This window comes from Coregonus lavaretus, assembly GCF_964263955.1.
Source record: "Coregonus lavaretus genome assembly, chromosome: 26".
In the NCBI taxonomy this organism is placed as follows: Eukaryota; Metazoa; Chordata; class Actinopteri; order Salmoniformes; family Salmonidae; genus Coregonus; species Coregonus lavaretus.
The window spans coordinates 1,797,509-1,810,040 of record NC_140013.1 but is presented as its reverse complement, the minus strand read 5'-3'; the positions used below and the strand labels follow the sequence as shown (position 1 = coordinate 1,810,040).

Sequence of the window (12,532 nt, the reverse complement as noted above, 5' to 3'; positions counted from 1 at the left end):
TGCATAAGTATGGTCCCCAATCAGAGACAACGAGCTACAGCTGCCTCTGATTGGGAACCACACCGGCCAACATAGATCTAGACATACTAGATTCTACAACAATGAACAAACACAACAAGGAAAATCACACCCCTGACTCAACAAATAAGAGTCCTCAGAGTCAGGGCGTGACACCTACCATAAAAATTATAGACTGATCATGTCTTTATCAGTGGGTAAACATACAAAATCAGCAGGGGATCAAATACTTTTTCCCCCTCACTGTATAGCCTGGAACACAAGACAAATACACATTTTATTTGGTTCAAATAACAAACAAAAATTATTTAATCTACAACAAACATTAAGAACACCTGCTCTTTTGCAGGGACCAGAGAATAATTAGTGCTTTTGACTGTAGACATCATCATATACACGTATTTCATCATATAAAACACATAATTGGTTGTGACACTGTAGCTCCCTAGCCATCCCCTGTACTGACAGTGGGAGGGGTTTCGTGACCATGTGGTTTTCGTATCTTAGGGTTTAGGCCTCCACCTCAGCATTTGGGGAGATGATGACGACCTGTAGGCTCCTGGGTCCGTGTTCACATATAATCTTACTCATTATGATGTAAAAGGCCAAACTAATCCTAGAACACTTTGTGAATGCAGGCCCTAGTGTAACTCAACAATGTGTCCCCAGTGAGTCCTCTCCTCTTTTCTCACAAACACATAAAAGCATGATTAACACAAAAGCCCTGCATTCTTTTGTATTGTGAGTGAGTGAGTGAGTGAGTGAGTGAGTGAGTGAGTGAGTGAGTGAGTGAGTGAGTAAGAGAGAGAGACAGAGAGAGAGAGAGAAAGCACTGAATGCAAATGGCATTTACATGTGTGAGTGTGAGAGAGACAAACGTAGAGCTTGTGTGTGTGGGGTAAATGGAGAGTTGGGCTTTGGTTTGTGTGGCCAGCAAGGCTGTTGATGCTATTGACACTTCTGTCATCTGTTAATTTATACATAACAGCCAAGGCCAGTCCATCCATATGCATTCACCCAGTCCAGTGCGCTCTACAGGGGGCCGCTACCACCGTTTCCACCCCCACCAGGACCCTTCGTCCTAAGGTCGTGCCACACCTTCACTAGGGGCTCGCGGTTCTACCATATCAGCTCGTGGCCATACATGATGTACCAGCTGCAAAAAAAAAAAAAAGAGCGAGAGAGTATAGGTGAGGAACATATAGAGATCGGAAGAGAGGTAGAACAACAGAGCTCAAACGAGACTAAAAGAATAGATCTTAATTTGTCAATTTTCGGCTGTCGTAGTACCCGACCCAACACCAGACATGTACGCGATAGGTTGGGAGCAGCACAGGGTAAGAAGAAGACTGGAGCAGTTTGGAGGAGGGAGGGGTTAGAGGATTAAGTGCCCCCCAAACACAATCAGCAAAGCTGGGGTATTGTGGAGAAGATGGTCAAAGACAGCTAGCTTGACTAGATGTTGAGATATTTTGTTGCTGCCCTGTGCAACAGTCAGTTTAATGGGGATGAGTGTGTGAGAGAGTAATTGAATAAGTGAGTGAGAGCAGACAGACAGATGGACTTGAAGCTAACTTGCATGCCAAAAAGTGTTCCGCCTAGCTGAACAGTGAGACTTACATGCCAAAAATAGCTCCGCCTAGATGGGCCACGTGGTCGAAGTACCGCCATCCTAAAACTAGGCCAGCTGTGTCCATGGCTACTATGCCTTTCAATGCCTGGACAGGAGAAGATAAAAATGATGGTGTGAATAAACAGGACAGCAAAGAACTTCCTGGAGTCACACTTACATTTTAGTCATTTAGCAGACGCGATCAAGAGTGACTTACAGTGCATTCGTCTTAAGATAGCTAGGAAGAACAAGCAGTCATAGTAAGTACGTTTTCCTCAATAAAGTAGCTATCAGCAAAGTCAGAGCTACTAAGGGGGAGAAAAGAAAGTCAAGTGCGAGTGTTAGTGTTAGTTCACAAAAGGCATTTTTATTTATTTATTATTTATTTGGGGGAGTTAATAAGAGATAATCAGTGAGAGCTCCCCTGGTGTGTGTATCCTTCAAACAGCATGCTTGATGGCAATTTTGTTGTTAGTCAATGTCACAGCTTGCTAGCAAGAGCTGCCCTCTTCCGATTGGCCGTCAGGCGGCCGCGTTGCTGAAATGTGCATAAACGTGGGAAATGTTCGTAAACGTGGGAAATGTTCGAACTCCGGTCACTAGCTCTCTAGTTGCGGTGTCTCCTCCTATCTTTGAAAATGACTGGTTGCTGGTAGCTAGGTCGCTGATTATCTCAGTAAATGTGCACAGCAGGTCACATAACACACCCTACTAAAGGCATTTCACACAAAGCCACAATAAGACCAAATCCTAATTGTCAAAACACATACCAAATCAGACATACCAACACACATCGTACCAAAAATCTGAAATACCAACAATACTAAATCCCCAAGTAGCATAGAAATGTGTCCAAAATGCATACGTTGTGATTCCAGAATGGTAATTGTAAACATGCACATCGATGGACAGTTTGTGACTACATTCTGATTCTGTACCCTTCTCCTGAACTGTACACATGTACACTCTAGTGATGGGGGGGGAATTGATATATACACTGAACAAAAATATAAATGCAACATGCAACAATTTTACAGAGTTACAGTTCATATAAGGAAATCAGTCAATTGAAATAAATTAATTAAGCACTAATCAATGGATTTCACATGACAGGGCAGGGGCGCAGCCATGGGTGGGCCTAGGAGGGCATAGGCCCACTCACTTGGGAGCCAGGCACACCCACTGGGGAGCCAGGCCCAGCCAATCAGAATGGGTTTTTTCCCACAAAAGGGCTTTATTACAGACAGAAATACTCCTCAGTTTCTTCAGCTGTCCGGGGTCTCAGACAGGTGAAGAAGCTGGATGTGGAGGTCCTGGGCTGGCGTGGTTACACGTGGTCTGCGGTTGTGAGGCCGGTTGAACGTACTGCCAAATTCTCTAAAACGACGTTGGAGGCGGCTTATGGTAGGGAAATGAACATACAATTCTCTGGCAACAGCTCTGAACGACATTCCTGCAGTCAGCATGCCAATTGCACGCTCCCTCAAACCTTGAGACATCTGTGGCATTGTGTTGTGTAACAAAAACTGCACATTTTAGAGTGGCTTTTTATTGTCCCCAGCAGAAGGTGCACCTGTGTAATGATCATGCTGCTTAATCAGCTTCTTGATATGCTACACCTGTCAGGTGGATGGATTATCTTGGCAAAGGAGAAATGCTCACTAACAGGGATGTAAACAAATCTGAGAAATAAGCTTTTTGTGCACCTGGAACATTTCTGGGACCATTTATTTCAGCTCATGAAACATGGGCCCAACACTTTACATGTTGCGTTTATATTTTTGTTCAGTATAGTTACATATTGGGATATTATTTTTTACTATATAACGTATCATTTTGACAATATCGCAATATTATTTTTGCATTAGTTTGCTGTACCTGCACCAGAATTCCAGTATTTTTCCTTCATAGCTTGGTCTTCTTAGCATCTTCTTTTTAAATAGGGAACGAGCACTTATGTTTTCAGCACTTTTATTTCCATGACTGATCAAAACTTATTTTCTCATGGCTCTCTTGTCCCTCTGCAGCAGACATATGTTTGGAACATCGAATCGCAATACAATCAAAGTATCGAATCGCAATACATATCGTATCATGATAATATTGTATTGTGAGGTGCCTGGCAATTCCCAGCCTTAGTACACTCCCCCTCATGGGTATGAGGAATATGGTGAAAACTCCCTCCATCCAAGCTTGCACCAATCCAATACTTTTAAAGGGAAACTTCAGAATTGTATTCATATTCATCATCTCCAGCACCACCCCATCAATAACATATGTGAAAATGGTGCATTTCTATGTTTTGTAGTAAAAAAGACTGAGGAAGATAAGTGTTTCCAATGACATCATTGGTATTTTTTGTGTGATTTTTACCAATTGTGAGTAGGCATTGCCTACTAATTGTCTACTAATTGGTTGATGAGTTCACTGGAAACACTTATCTTTCTCCATATTTTTTACTACAAAACATAGAAACGCACCATTTTTACATATGTTGATGTTGGGGTAGTGCTGGAGATGATGAATTTGAAGTTGAAATATTGTCAAACTTTCCTTTAAATGCTTGAGTGCACACTTCTGGAGATGGGTAGAAAATCGGAATGTAGCCTCTGTGTGGTTAAGTGTGCTGTAAGGGTTGTTCACTCACATTGCCTCCAGAGAATGCATACATGGGGAGGAAGATGATTGCCAGCTTAGCCTCTGGCATTTTGGTACAAACGGCAGCCAAGACTGTCATGATGGCTCCTGACTGGAGAGGGCAGGAAGTGAACAGGAAGTGATGTTAGAGACAGGAAGTAAAGGGGAATAACACAGGAAGTCTAAAATGTTGGTGCTTACCACTCCAAGAGAGGGACCTAAGCGCCCGCTGGCTGTCTTACACGCATAGCTGAACATCGTAGAGATAACACCTGGCAATGAGGAGATGATTAATTATTTATCTGAAAATAAGTCTATTAATCTGTCTATTACATTCTAACGTTTCTGTCTCTCACACACACGTGCTGGTACCTGCAGACATGTAGACGGCCATGAACTGCTCCCTGCCTAGCATGGAGACGACGCTGGAGGAGAAGCTCCAGAGGACGTACATGTTGGCCGCCATGTGGAAGATGGAGTAGTGGCTGAACGTGGACAGGAGCATGGGGAAACACAGGGTTTCTGTGGGTAGGGCACAGACAGGAGGAGGAGGAGATCAGGGACGTGTTCATTAGGAACGGGGAGGGATCTACCTGAATTTGTCCTATAAGAAATATTTTCATTGCAAAATGTTTCGCTAGGGTTTGCTACTGTGTGCACTATTTCTTATTGGACAAGTCTTTTCAGATTATAATCTGTCTATAGAGGCTGTATATTTGTTAATATTTATTTTTAATGCCGTTTTTACTGTAAGAGCTTAGGTGAGTCGATTTTTTAATATTTATTTATTACATATGTCAAATAAACTGGATCTCTGCCTCTGTCCGTTTTAATAGTAATAAAGTGTCATGATTAGGGCCCCTAGTTTTGCCTGACCATGTGACCTGACAAGGAAAAACTATAGCCTATAACAAGGGCCCCGGAGATTTTCCTGGTCAGGTCACGTTTTGAAGAAAAACTCAGCGACCTAATCATGACACTTGATTACTATTAACGCCTCCTGAGGCAGAGATCAAGTTAAGTGTATTTGTCATTTGAGATGATAGGACAGTTTCCCCTACTCACTGGAGGCAGGGTTGGATGTGAAGTATTTGATCAGTGAGCGCTGGAGGGATGGTACTCTCCAACAGCAAAACACCACAGCATTAGCAGCTATGATCCCTGAGAGAGAGGAGGAGAGGAGTAGAAAAATACATAATGAATGAGAGATGAGAGAGAGATTAGTGGATAATGAAAGAGATTGGGGGGATGTTCCCTTGAGCAAGGAACCTAAACCCCTAAACTGCTCATTGGGCACTGCAATGCGACTGCCCTCTGCTCCAGCCTTTCCAACCTAATGTGTGTTTATGTGTATCGAAGTGGTTGAGTACATTTCTGTCTCGTACGGACAAAAAGTATATATTACCGTATTTTCCGCACTATAAGGCGCACCTTCAATGAATGGCCTATTTTAGAACTGTTTTCATATTTAGGGCGCACCGGATTATAAAGCGCATAGAATAGAAGATACTGCAGTCAAACGTTTGACTGGGGTTGCGTTATGCATCCACTAGATGGAGCTGTGCTAAAGGGAATGTCAACAAAACAGTCAGATAAAGTCAAACTTTATTAAGCGTTCTGACAACTCCGTTCACTCCCATGGTAACGTTGTTCAAACGTTAATGTGCATATTAACAATATCTCCCAGCCTTGCTCACTCTTCTCCCAAACGTGGAGGGGAACTTTTCCCTGATTCAGTAAACACGTAGTAAAAGAAACAGTCTGATACCACTAAATCAAACGTTAGTGCATAACTCAACATTGTTCAGTTACGTATAACACGTAAAGCTCACTTTTTCAGTTCATTCCCCGTCCACGAATCCCTCGAATTCTTCTTCTTCAGTGTCCGAATTGAACAGTTGGGCGACTACGGCATCCAACCTGCCCGGCTCCCTCTCCTCATTATCCGAGTCAGTGTCGCTGCTGTTGCCTGGCAGTTCAGAGATTATTCCTGCCTTCGTGAAAGCTTTGACCACAGTTGAGACTGATATATCAGCCCAGGCATCCACGATCCACTGGCAGATAGTGGCGTAAGTCGCCCGGCGCTGTCTCCCCGTCTTGGTGAACGTGTGTTCGCCTTCTGTCATCCACTGCTCCCACGCAGCTCGCAGTCTAGCTTTGAACGCCCTGTTGACACCAATATCTAGCGGCTGGAGTTCTTTAGTGAATCCACCCGGAATGACGGCAAGCTCCGAATTAGTTTGCTTCACTTGTTTTTTGACAGCATCGGTGATATGGGCGCGCATTGAGTCGTAGATCAATAGGGACGGAGCTGTGTGGAAAAAGCCACCCGGTCTCTTGACATAAATTTCTCTCAGCCACTCACTCATCTTTTCCTCATCCATCCATCCCTTCGGGCTAGCTTTGATGACGACGCCGGCTGGAAAGTTTTCTTTTGGCAAGGTCTTCCTCTTGAAAATAACCATGAGTGGAAGTTTCTGGCCATTAGCCTGGCAGGCGAGAACTACAGTGAAGGATGACTTCTCATTCCCTGTGGTGCGTACAGACACCGTACTGGTCCCCGTTTTCTCCACAGTGCGGTTCACGGGAATATCAAAGGTGAGTGGAACCTCGTCCATGTTGGTGATGTGCTCTGGCCGGATCTTCTTTTCAGTGATCTTCTTTTTGCAGTATGCGCGGAAAGTGACCAGCTTTTCTTGGTAATCTTTTGGCAGTTGCTGCGAGACGGTAGTTCGTGTGCGGATGGAGAGATTACGTCTTTTCATAAAATGAAAGCACCAAGAAGGACCGCCTCGAAATTCATCGATGATCATGTCCCGTGCTTGCGCTGTTGCCTTCATTCGAATAGTGACTGTAGAGACGCTTCTACTTGCTGCTCTCTGTTCAACAACCCACTGTTCGAGTTTGTCCTCTAACTGTGGCCATCTCGCTTTGTTCCCTCGGAAACTCTGTTTAGTCTTCTTTACTTGGCGCAGGTCATCTTCTTGCTTCCTCCACTTCCGTACCATTGATTCATTAATGTTGAATTCTCTCGCTGCTGCTCTATTCCCATATTCTACTGCGTGACCGACAGCCTTGAGCTTGAACTCTGCGTCGTAAGCGTGTCTCTTGAAAGGTGCCATTTTGGGGTCTTTATACACACACACAAGTGGTGTGGGATTGTGAGTAAGCACAGTACCGGTGTTTACTGACTACGGTAGCCGTAATGCTGCAAGCGGTGCGGCTTTGTAGTTTACCAGTCGTACTGAAACATTTCATTATTATTAAATTGTTTTTATTGGTTTTTCATACTGAAACATTTTGACAGAGCGCCTTGAGCGCCGTGTACAACCAGTATGGATCAACCAATTAACCAATTGATCCATATATAAGGCGCTCCGGATTATAAGGCGCACTGTCGTTCTTTTAGAAAATTAAAGGCTTTTAAGTGCGCCTTATAGTGCGGAAAATACGGTATCTTGAGATAGAGAGAGTAGTAGTGATCTCACAATATCTGTATCAACTAGTTACTATTGAGAGGACACAAGAAAACAAAATCTATGGGCTTCAGTACAGACTAACCTGTAACAGTATGTTGGCCCTCACTCAAGCTGTTCCACCACTGGTTGATCTGTAACAGAAACAGAACCGGTCTGAAAAAACACCCACACAATGTGGTGAAACCTGGGTCGTGTTCATTAGACACCAAACAAAATAAAAATGACTGAAACAGGGAGGGACAACCTGGTCCAATAAGAAATGTACATTTTAGTTTTCTGTTGCAAAATGTTTTTAAACATTTTCCGTTGTGTGTAGTAATGAACACGACCCAGCATAGGGAATCAACTCGCTAAGACATCAGTGACAACAGTTCAGCAAGAAGAGAGAGCATTGAGATATTTGGCCTAGTGTGAGTGGCAAAGTCCACACCACTCTTCTGAAATCCTCGTCCATCTTTGGGCCAAATCAACCCTTTTCCTTATGAAACTTGAAAGACGCCAGCCCCGCAAAATCATAATTAGTCCAAATAATCACTGGAAGAATTGTTCCTCGTAACCCTCATATCCCATTCAGTTACAAATGGCAGAGAGACTATAACCCCTAACCTCTGTTCCTGGGCCCCTGTTCTGATCACAGCCTGTTGTACTGTATGTGTATGTTGTGGGGAGAGGCTGGATACTGTGACAGCAAAATGAAAAATTTCCTGTATAATGTACAGTGAGGGAAAAAAGTATTTGATCCCCTGCTGATTTTGTATGTTTGCCCACTGACAAAGACATGATCAGACTATAATTTTAATGGTAGGTTTATTTGAACAGTGAGAGACAGAATAACCACAAAAAAATCCAGAAAAACGCATGTCAAAAATGTTATGAATTGATTTGCATTTTAATGAGGGAAATAAGTATTTGACCCCTCTGCAAAACATGACTTAGTACTTGGTGGCAAAACCCTTGTTGGCAATCACAGAGGTCAGACGTTTCTTGTAGTTGGCCACCAGGTTTGCACACATCTCAGGAGGGATTTTGTCCCACTCCTCTTTGCAGATCTTCTCCAAGTCATTAAGGTTTCGAGCCTGACGTTTGGCAACTCGAACCTTCAGCTTCCTCCACAGATTTTCTATGGGATTAAGGTCTGGTGACTGGCTAGGCCACTCCAGCACCTTAATGTGCTTCTTCTTGAGCCACTCCTTTGTTGCCTTGGCCGTGTGTTTTGGGTCATTCTCATGCTGGAATACCCATCCACGATCCGTTTTCAATGCCCTGGCTGAGGGAAGGAGGTTCTCACCCAAGATTTGACGGTACATGGCGTCGTCCATCGTCCCTTTGATGCGGTGAAGTTGTCCTGTCCCCTTAGCAGAAAAACACCCCCAAAGCATAATGTTTCCACCTCCATGTTTGACGGTGGGGATGGTGTTCTTGGGGTCATAGGCAGCATTCCTCCTCCTCCAAACACGGCGAGTTGAGTTGATGCAAAAGAGCTCGATTTTGGTCTCATCTGACCACAACACTTTCACCCAGTTCTCCTCTGAATCATTCAGATGTTCATTGGCAAACTTCAGACGGGCCTGTATATGTGTTTTCTTGAGCAGGGGGACCTTGCGGGCGCTTCAGGATTTCAGTCCTTCACGGCGTAGTGTGTTACCAATTGTTTTCTTGGTGACTATGGTCCCAGCTGCCTTGAGATCATTGACAAGATCCTCCAGTGTAGTTCTGGGCTGATTCCTCACCGTTCTCATGATCATTGCAACTCCACGAGGTGAGATCTTGCATGGAGCCCCAGGCCGAGGGAGATTGACAGTTATTTTGTGTTTCTTCCATTTGCGAACAATCGCACCAACTGTTGTCACCTTCTCACCAAGCTGCTTGGCGATGGTCTTGTAGCCCATTCCAGCCTTGTGTAGGTCTTGTCCCTGACATCCTTGGAGAGCTCTTTGGTCTTGGCCATGGTGGAGAGTTTGGAATCTGATTGATTGATTACTTCTGTGGACAGGTGTCTTTTATACAGGTAACAAGCTGAGATTAGGAGCACTCCCTTTAAGAGTGTGCTCCTAATCTCAGCTCGTTACCTGTATAAAAGACACCTGGGAGCCAGAAATCTTTCTGATTGAGAGGGGGTCAAATACTTATTTCCCTTATTAAAATGCAACTCAATTTATAACATTTTTGACGTGTTTTTCTGGATTTTTTTGTTGTTATTCTGTCTCTCACTGTTCAAATAAACCTACCATTAAAATTATAGACTGATCATTTCTTTGTCAGTGGGCAAACGTACAAAATCAGCAGGGGATCAAATACTTTTTTCCCCTCACTGTATCAATAAAGATGTATACAAAATAATGAGGCATGGTATAAAAAAAAAGGATCAACCCAACATCATGCATGTTTTGACCCATCCTTCATCTCACCCATTTGCGAAGATCCCCGTTTCTGCGGCCATAGTTTCTCCAGCCAGTCTGCCCGGACCTCGTTAACGTAGCTCTGGACCCGGGACTTTAGTGACTCATACTGCCAGATGGCCGCTGTGCCAAATGAACAGGCTGTGAACTAACATGGTGTTAGTCCCCCTTATTCCATCAGTGCTGTGCTGAATCTGGCAATAGACTTATAGAGGTCTCTGTGATTGAAACAGTAATAGTTGTTCAGTGTGTAACAGGTAATACAGTTCTAGTGTACTGTGTTGTAGTATAGTTTATTGAGTAGTGCTTGTTTAGTTAACGAAATACCTAAATACCTACCCCTATTGTGAACACCAGGGGCTTGACCAGTCTGCCAAAGTGCCTGGGGTGTGTGTATTCCACTGAGGGCTCCACGTGGGGAGATGCACCCCTCCTGTGGATGAGCCCTTCAATGGGCTCTGTGTGTAAAGGCCCAGTCTCCTCTAAGGCCCCCTTCTTGGTCGTTGTCTCCTTCGCTGCTTTCCTGAAGCCACATCTCTGTTGAGTGTTGAGGGTGAATCTAGGAAAAAGCATAAACAGGGAAGAGTACGAGATAGATGATTGGTCAATGAGTTAGCTATAATAACATCTGAGTAAAAGGAGAAATGGTTTGAATCCTCTTTCTAGAGAAAAGACAAGTGATTTTGAAAGTAAACGGAGGAACTTACTCACTGACTGACTAAGTTGCTCTGGATAAGAGCGTCTGCTTAATCAGTCTTTTTTCATCCTGGTCCTGGGGAGTGGAGCTATTGCCCTCGCACTACCTGCTTCCACTGATAAAAGGTTTGATGATGAGCGATAAGTGGAATCCGGGGTGTATTCACTAGGAACCAAAGGGAACCAAACGGAGGCAAACATAAACGAATGGAACGGGGAGGGACAGCCTACCTGAATTTTGTCGAATAGTAACTTATTTTCGTTGCAAAATATTTTCCATTGCAAAACCTTTTGCAACAGTGCAAAACTTTTTGCTACTGCTGTTGCTAATGAACACACCCCAGGTGTGTAGTGCTAGGGCAAAAACAAAAATGTGTAACCCTTTGGGTCCCCAGGACCAGTGGCGTAAAGTACTCAAGTAAAAATACTACTTAAGTAGTTTTTTGGGGTATCTGTACCTTTACTTTACTATGTATATTTTTGACAACTTTTACTTTACTACAGTCCTAAAGAAAATAATGTACTTTTTACTCCATACATTTTCCCTGACACCCAAAAGTACTCGTTACATGTTGAATGCTTAGCAGGACAGGAAAATTGTCAATTTCACACACTTATCAAGAGAACACGTGGTCATCCCTACTGCCTCTGATCGGTCAGACTCACTAAACGCAAATGCATCATTTGCAAATGATGTCTGAGTGTACCCCTGGCTATCCGTACATTTTAAAAACTAGAAAAAGGTGCCGTCTGCTTTGCTTAATATAAGGAATTTGAAATGATTTATACTTGATACTTAAGTATATTTTAGCAATTACATTTACTTTTGATACTTAAGTATATTTAGAACCAAATACTTTTACTCAAGTAGTATTTTACTGGGTGACTTTCACTTTTACTTGAGTAACTTTCTATTAAGGTATCTATACTTTTACTCAAGTATGAGTAACCACCACTGCCCAGGACCAGGATTAAGAAACACTGTGCTAACTGTAAATGAACACAGGTAAGTCAGCTGGTAATGCTTTCATATTTACATGCCAGAATTTGTCAACAACAACAAAGGACGTTTGGGAGTTAAATGGCACAAAAGAATAGCCTAAGTCCAACTCATCAAACAATAATTCAATGGGAAGACTGAAGTAACAAGCAGCCACAGATATTACCACAAACAATAATTCAATGGGAAGACTGAAGTAACGAGCAGCCACAGATATTACCACAATTGTGAATTGACAGGTTGCAAAGACTAGTGGACTGTGGCACCACTAGCAACATATCTCAAAGTGATCAGCTGTTCATCATCTTGATAACCTAAAGTAGCTAGCTCTGGCAGCCGCTAGCTGAGTTTTAGATATATTTTCTAGAATGACAATACATATATCAGTGGTCAAGCTCGTTGAAGATCGCAGCGATGGGCAAAATGCATATCGTACACCATACCTGTTTCCTCTGGTTGCTGTACTAATAATGTCCTCCCTAGCCCATCTTAAAACGCACCCCCTCCACGCCATGTTTGTGAGCGAGTAACCAGAATGACCCCTCCTACATTCGATACCGGGTCAACAGTCTAAAACAGCCAAACAGAACTGGGTCATGGCTAGAAGGTTTCCAGCTTTTGTCAAATTTACGTCAAGTGGAATATTTTTGAATTTTAGCTAACCCTTTTCCTAATTCTCCTTATGTGCTAC

General features: G+C 43.3%; 1 pseudogene across 1 annotated transcript; it reads right to left on the bottom strand.

Annotated features, from left to right (window-relative positions):
* Positions 1-269: 269 nt before the first annotated feature.
* On the bottom strand, positions 270-12,360 carry LOC311102132 (presenilin-associated rhomboid-like protein, mitochondrial; annotated as a pseudogene). Its single transcript, XR_014615749.1, has 10 exons — positions 12,285-12,360; positions 10,485-10,704; positions 10,155-10,293; positions 7,829-7,877; positions 5,333-5,428; positions 4,640-4,789; positions 4,469-4,539; positions 4,278-4,379; positions 1,639-1,736; positions 270-1,174 (listed from the first exon to the last, which is right to left on the bottom strand). The product of XR_014615749.1 is annotated as a presenilin-associated rhomboid-like protein, mitochondrial (transcript).
* Between the last annotated feature and the right edge of the window lie 172 nt (positions 12,361-12,532).